The sequence below is a fragment of the Chrysochloris asiatica genome, unplaced genomic scaffold (assembly GCF_000296735.1).
Source record: "Chrysochloris asiatica unplaced genomic scaffold, ChrAsi1.0 scaffold00048, whole genome shotgun sequence".
NCBI classification, from domain to species: domain Eukaryota; kingdom Metazoa; phylum Chordata; class Mammalia; order Afrosoricida; family Chrysochloridae; genus Chrysochloris; species Chrysochloris asiatica.
Window position 1 is genome coordinate 7,226,060 of NW_006408566.1, and position 6,638 is coordinate 7,232,697.

General features: G+C 37.0%; 1 pseudogene; it reads left to right on the forward strand.

The window, feature by feature from the left end:
* The window catches only part of LOC102833769, a 111,565-nt pseudogene that overhangs the window by 90,427 nt on the left and 14,500 nt on the right, over nt 1–6,638 (forward strand).

Genomic DNA, 6,638 nt, shown 5'->3' on the forward strand with positions numbered 1-6,638 from the left:
AAATTCAAGCAGGATTCAAAAGAGTACATGGAATCCTTGTTAATGTCAGATAGATCTTGGCTCATAGCAGACAATACCAGAAAAATGCTTACTTGTGCTTCATTGACCATGCAAAAGGCATTTGATTGAGTGGATCATGGCAAAGTATGAATAATATTGCAAAGAATAGGTATTCCAGAATACTTTCTTTTGCTCACAAGGAACCTGTACATAGACCAAAAGGGATTCTTAATGGGCTAAAATCAAGAAAGTTGTGTGCCAAGGTTATATCCTTTCACTATACTTATTCAATCTGTATGTTTAGCAAATAATCTGAGAAACTGTATTACATAAAGAAGAATACAGCATCAGGTTTGGTGGAAGACTCATTAACAACCTGTAATATGCAGATGACACAAACTTGCTTTCTGTGAGTAAAGAGAACTTAATATACTTACTAATGAAAATCAGAGACTGCAACCTTCAGGATGAGTTTCACCTCAATGCAAAGAAAACAAAAATCCTTGCAGTTAGTCCAATAAATAACATCATGTTACATGGAGAAAAGATTGAAGCCGTCAAAGACTCAATTTTGCTTACATCCATAATAGTCATGAAAAGAGCAATCGAGAAATCAAATGACATATTGTATTTGACAAATCTGCTGCAAAGACCTCTTTAAAGTATTGAAGAGCAAAGATGTCAGTTTGAGGACTAAGGTACACCTGACCCAAGCCATGGGTCTTTTAAATCACCTCACATGCGTGTAAAAGTTGGACAATGAATAAAGGAAGACCAAAGAAGAAATGATGCATTTAAATTATACTATTGGAGAATATTGAAAGTACCATGGACTTTCCGAAGAGTAAACTAATTTGTATCAGAAGAATTACTGATAGAATGTTCCTTAGATGTTAGGATGGCAAGATTTTGTTTCTTGTACTTTGGACATACTATCAGGAGAGATCAGTCCTGGAGGACATCATGCTTGGAAAAATGGAGGAAGACCCCAAATGAGATGGATTGGCAAGCGGCAGCAGCAATAGGTTCAAACATAGCAACAATTGTGAGACTGGTGCAGAACCAGGCAGTGTTTCATTCTGTTGTGTGCTATGTGTCAGAACTTATCAGCACCTAACAACAATAACGCATTGACACAGACGTTTTGGCATCCTTTAGGGACTTGAATCATATTATTTTAAAATGTTCTTTAGTTTGGGGAATGAAAAAAATTGTGAAGGGGCAAGATCAGGGGTGTAAGGTGACTGGAATAAGGCTTCCCAATAAATTCTAGTAGGACATCACTGCTACCCTTGTAAATTTGGCAGCTGCGATGTCAAGATAGAAAAGGATACTTGGTACAACTTTCCTGGCCTTTATATCATCAACAGAGTTGGTGATATAAATTTTCTTAAAATTTCTTTATATAAATCTCTGTGATTGTCTTAAGTTTTCAGAAAAATCTGTTAGGTCTATTCGATTGGAATCCCCCCAAAATAGTTGCCATAACCTTCTGAGTTGACTTTTTTGTCTTGAATTTGACTGGCCCAGTAAATTCCTTTGGAAGCCAATGTTTGTATTGGACCTTTTGTTTTTGTAGCCATCCTAATGAGTAAGACAAGCATGTTACTTAGAGAACTTTTCTGCATTCATCCACTGATTGCAGAGACATGTTTAAACACATTTTGTTTGGATTAAACTTGTGTATGAGTTAGAACCGACTCCACAGCATGTAACAACAACAACAACAACAATGCATGAACTGGCGGAGTCCTGGTGTGGTGTTGTGGGCTAATGTGTCAGACGCAAACTTGTTTGAACTGCAAGATCAGTGGTTCAAGCTCATCAACTGTTCCTTAGAAACCCTATACAAGGTCACTATGGGTAGGAATTGACTTGACAGCACTTAACAACAACAACAACATTCATGAACTGGAACCCTGGTTGTAATACTTTTTGCCACTATGACTAACCCTTATATTCTCCCAACTATTCTATCTGAAACTATCTCAAAATTAAAATATTAACTGCCACTACGTTATTATGGTCAGAAAAAGAATAGAATTTGAAAATGTGATTCTTAATTTAAGTATGTTTTTTAAACTACCAAACGTATGAAATGCAATGAGAACAAGATTCAAAAAATTTAAAGAGAACACAAACATTTTGTGTTTGTGCAGCTGAAGGAAGTGCAGACCAACACCCATCACTGGCCATCTTTTCAACTTGACTTGTTTACTGAAGCAAAGGAAATAAGACAGGAAAGACGTGCTCATGAATGTGTGCAGCTTCTCTTATTGCTCCTGGCTCTTGGTTCTGGGATATGTGATACCCATTATTCAATAAGTGGCTCAGAACCACTTCAGGCAATGATGGAAAGTGAGAACCACCAGCCTCATCCTAACAAAGCCTTACATATGCTAATAGCAAATTAAGTTAAAATAAATTAAATGCCACAACTGATCACATTTCATTTTTCAGTTTTGCTTATGACAACTCTTTATTGTTGAATGAAAAATTTTCTTGTTGACATAACCACCCATCATTTCCTAAGCAGGCCCAGAACTGTTCATGAATTTCAGGGATGAACACTCCCACACTTCTTTTGCAATCCTCATGTTTTCACTAAACAACTTGGCATTTACAGACAGCATCTGAGCCTTTTATTTTTGGAGATTATCCCACAGAACATTCTCAAATATATTTATCTATGTGTCCTTAGTGTCCCTCAATCTTTGCCTGAGATTTCTGCATAGTTGGAAGGAAATCATAAATGTTCTAAGGAAACAAGGTCCCCTGGGTTTTCCTTTAATAAATTTATGCATCCAGGAAGACTCATTCCCATCCCCAGTGACCTCAATAAAAAAATGGGTGCAAGTGAATTACAAAGATTTTGTCTGGAGTCCTTCCTTTATAAACATAGAGTACATCCATAAAAAGCTAATATTATTCTTTTATGATTCTGATAACCCTTTGGTAAATATTTTCCTAGGTAGTTTGCTACAAGATGAATAATGCTCCTTGATAATTGAAGAAATTTTCCATCTTAAAATACATTTAGACTACACTCTATCCACCCCAACTCACTCCGAATTAGTGCCTTTTCTTGAGATACAGCTATAGAACAGGTAAGAATTCCAAGCCACATGTGTAGGTATTATAACTTTTTTCTCCTTAGAACTAAACTTGGTTTCCTTCTTAAGCTCTCACCCCAACAGTAATAGGATGTAATATGGACAATTCCGAGTAAACTTTGTCATCTTTTAAGAGAAATTCTATCCCTATACAACTTTTCCACAAACATTTTTCTCTGATGTGGCATCTAGGTCTCTGGCTTCCTTCAGAGTCTCTTGACAATGACAAGATAGGCAAATTGTCTTTGCTCCCAAACACCTCTAGTTCCTCTATATTACACTGGTACATCTACAATCCTGCTGACTATACCAGAAACATTTTACCAGCACAGTGCTCCATTAGTGAGTGAAGGAGCTTGGTGAGGCCACCTTTGACCCATCAGTCTGAGTGTCTCAGTCAGCTGTCTCACTCTACTCTCCTAAGCCTAATATTGTGGGGAATTCCATCATTGTTTTTTGCCTCCTAGGCAAATGAGAAACATATCACAGTGTTGTTATTGTTAAATGCTGTAGATTTGGTTCCGAATTTTAGTGACCCTGTATAGGGTTTCCAGGCTATAAATCTTGGGGAAGCAGAAAACCTCATCTTTATCCAGTTGTTGGGCTCATGACATCAACCCTGTGGTTCATAGACATTGCATGGAGCCACCAGCTCCCAGAGCACAACATGGACCTCCACTATTCTTGAATGTCCAAATTAATTTGAGTGCATTATCATACCTCTACATACACCATTTTGAGATAGGATTTAATGCCTGGTTCTCAGAGGATATAACTAGTTTCTCGTTTGAATTCCTTAAAACTCTCCTCAACTAAGGCCTCTCACTCCTTGATCTTAAAATAAGCCACAGTGGTCAAAATAGCCTGATAGTGGCACAATGTAAGATACATAGATCAATGGAACAGAATTGAGAACCCAGAAACAAATCCATCTACATGCAATCATCTGATCTTTGACAAAGGGCCCAAACACATTAAATAAGGAAACGATAGTCTCTTCAACAAATGGTGCTAGCAAAAATGGAGATCCATTTGATGGAAAATGAAACAAGACCAATATCTCACACTATGTACAAACACAAATTTAATGTGGATTAAATATCTAAATGTAAAATCTATAACTATACAGATAATCAAAGAAGAAATAGGGACAAAATTAGGGTCTCTTAACACATGGCATAAATACAGTGTCAAACATTACTAAAAACACACAGACTACAGAAGTCAAAATACATGACTGAGGCCTCTAAAACTTAGACACTTATGGGCATCCAAAGATTAGGTCAAAAGACTAAACAAGGAGCCAGTAGACTGGGAAAATTTTTTCACAATGACATATATGACAAGGGAAAAATCACTAAAATGTATAGAAAACTGTAACACTGAAAGTGAAGTGTCCAGCTAATATGAAGTGTGGGGAGACCTACAGGAATGCCCAAACTCACAGATAATACCCATTTGACCTAGCTTTGATGGCTTGATTACCAGAGTTCAACGAGAGGAAGATAAAGAAATCTGATAAAGAAAGCAAGTGTACATTGCTACAATTGCTACAATTTGATGAACTTGATCAATATTTATGGATATAGTAGTTCAAAATACCAACCAAGAGGGAAGGAGTCTTTATATCAAGGATCAAACTTATCCCACCAGTATACAGGGTTGATGGGGATGGGTAATTTAGACATTGGTTAGGAAAATGGGGGGAGGGGAGGCAATAAAGGCACGAAGTGGCTGACTTAAAAGTTTTCAAGAGGGAATTTAGTTTCAGAGTGTGGGAGAAGGTAGAATCCCCATTGAATAGTTTTTATCTTGTCTAGATGGTCTGGTGAAAAGAGATGGGGATAAAATTCTTAGGATTCAATAGTGAGTAATTGTCATCATGACTAATTTCAATTGTCACAACTGTTAAGGTAGATGTTTTGAAACATAAAGTGGGAAGTAGTTAATCTTACACACCAGGAACAGCGGACCCTAGGACCATCAAGGAAGAAGATCATGAGTGGAATGTTGGACCCTAACTAGAGAAGCAGTGACACCAGAGATGGAAGCAAAGATACATGGAGAGATACAGCAGCTGAGGATTCTAGACTCATGGAATGAGAAAGGCTGTGTGCTGGCAGTCAGGAGCCAGTCTTGCAGAATGTGCCCTTTTGTTGTTTAAATGGTTACATAGTCATGAGAGTTTTTGTGTACATCAAAAACAAAACAAAACAAAAATAGGGAATAGAAGTAAATACTGTTGAATGATGACGCATGGAGGGGATTGTAATCATTGCAATGAAATGAAATACAATAGGATGAGTGCAAAACGGATGTTCTCCCATGTAAACTATTACACAATTCACAATAAAAGCTTTAAAAATATATGGAGACAGTCTAAATGCTTGTCAATGGAAGAGTGGATAAAGAAACTTTGGTACACAGACACAGTGGACTACTATGCAGCATTGAAGAATAATGACGAATCTATGAAAGACTTCATAACATGAATGAACCTGGAGAATGTTATGCTCAATGAAATAAGTCAATCAGAAAAGGACAAATATTGTATGAAATCACTATTGTAAAAATCAAGAAAAGGATTTCATAGAAAAAAGAAACATTCTTTGATGGTTACTAGAAATGAGAAAGAAGGAAGAGCAATTCACTGATAAAAGAGTAGAAGACAAATGTTAACTTGGGTGATGAGGAGGGCAATAAACAAGAAGGGATAGAACAATGTACAGAAGAAGTAGATTGGCAGAAGAATGATAAATATAGGTAAAGACACAGAGAGTGGTATATACTATATGAAACCTTAACAACTATATTCTGTATGTAGATACTAAGCCAGAGACACAAGTTGAATGGGTATATGAGGAAGAGTGGGATATATATATATACATGTAGATAGATAGATAGATAGATAGATAGATAGATAGATAGATAGATAGACAAGAGTCCTGGCGCGGCACTGTGGGTTAATGGGTTAATGTGCCAGACTGCAAAGCCATTTGAACTGCATGGTTGGCAGTTCAAGCTCACCAGCTACTCATTGGAAACCCTATACCGGGTCATTATGGGTTGGAACTGACTAGACAGCACTTCAAAACAACAACTATATATATATATATTATATAGCATTTGGGATAAGGCAATGGACCACAAAGTTGATTTGAACCATAAGGTTGGTGATTCAAATTCATCAGCTGCTCCATGGAAACCCTATACAGGGAACCACGAGTTCACCACTTGTCTGTCAGTTTGTCGTACTGTGATGGCTTGCATGTTTCTTTGATTCTGGAAACTATGCCATGGGTGTTTTAAACACCGGCAGGTTCACCCATTGTGGATAGGTTTCAACTAAGCTTCTAGATGAAAATAGATTAGGAAGGAGTAGAGATGAGTTACTTGCAAATATTTAGTCAAAGAAAATTTTATGAGTAGCAGTGGAACACTGTCATATCAGAATATTGAATATTAAAACATTACAAATAGCACCACAATATTGTCAGATATAAGCACCAGAATATTGTCAGAAGA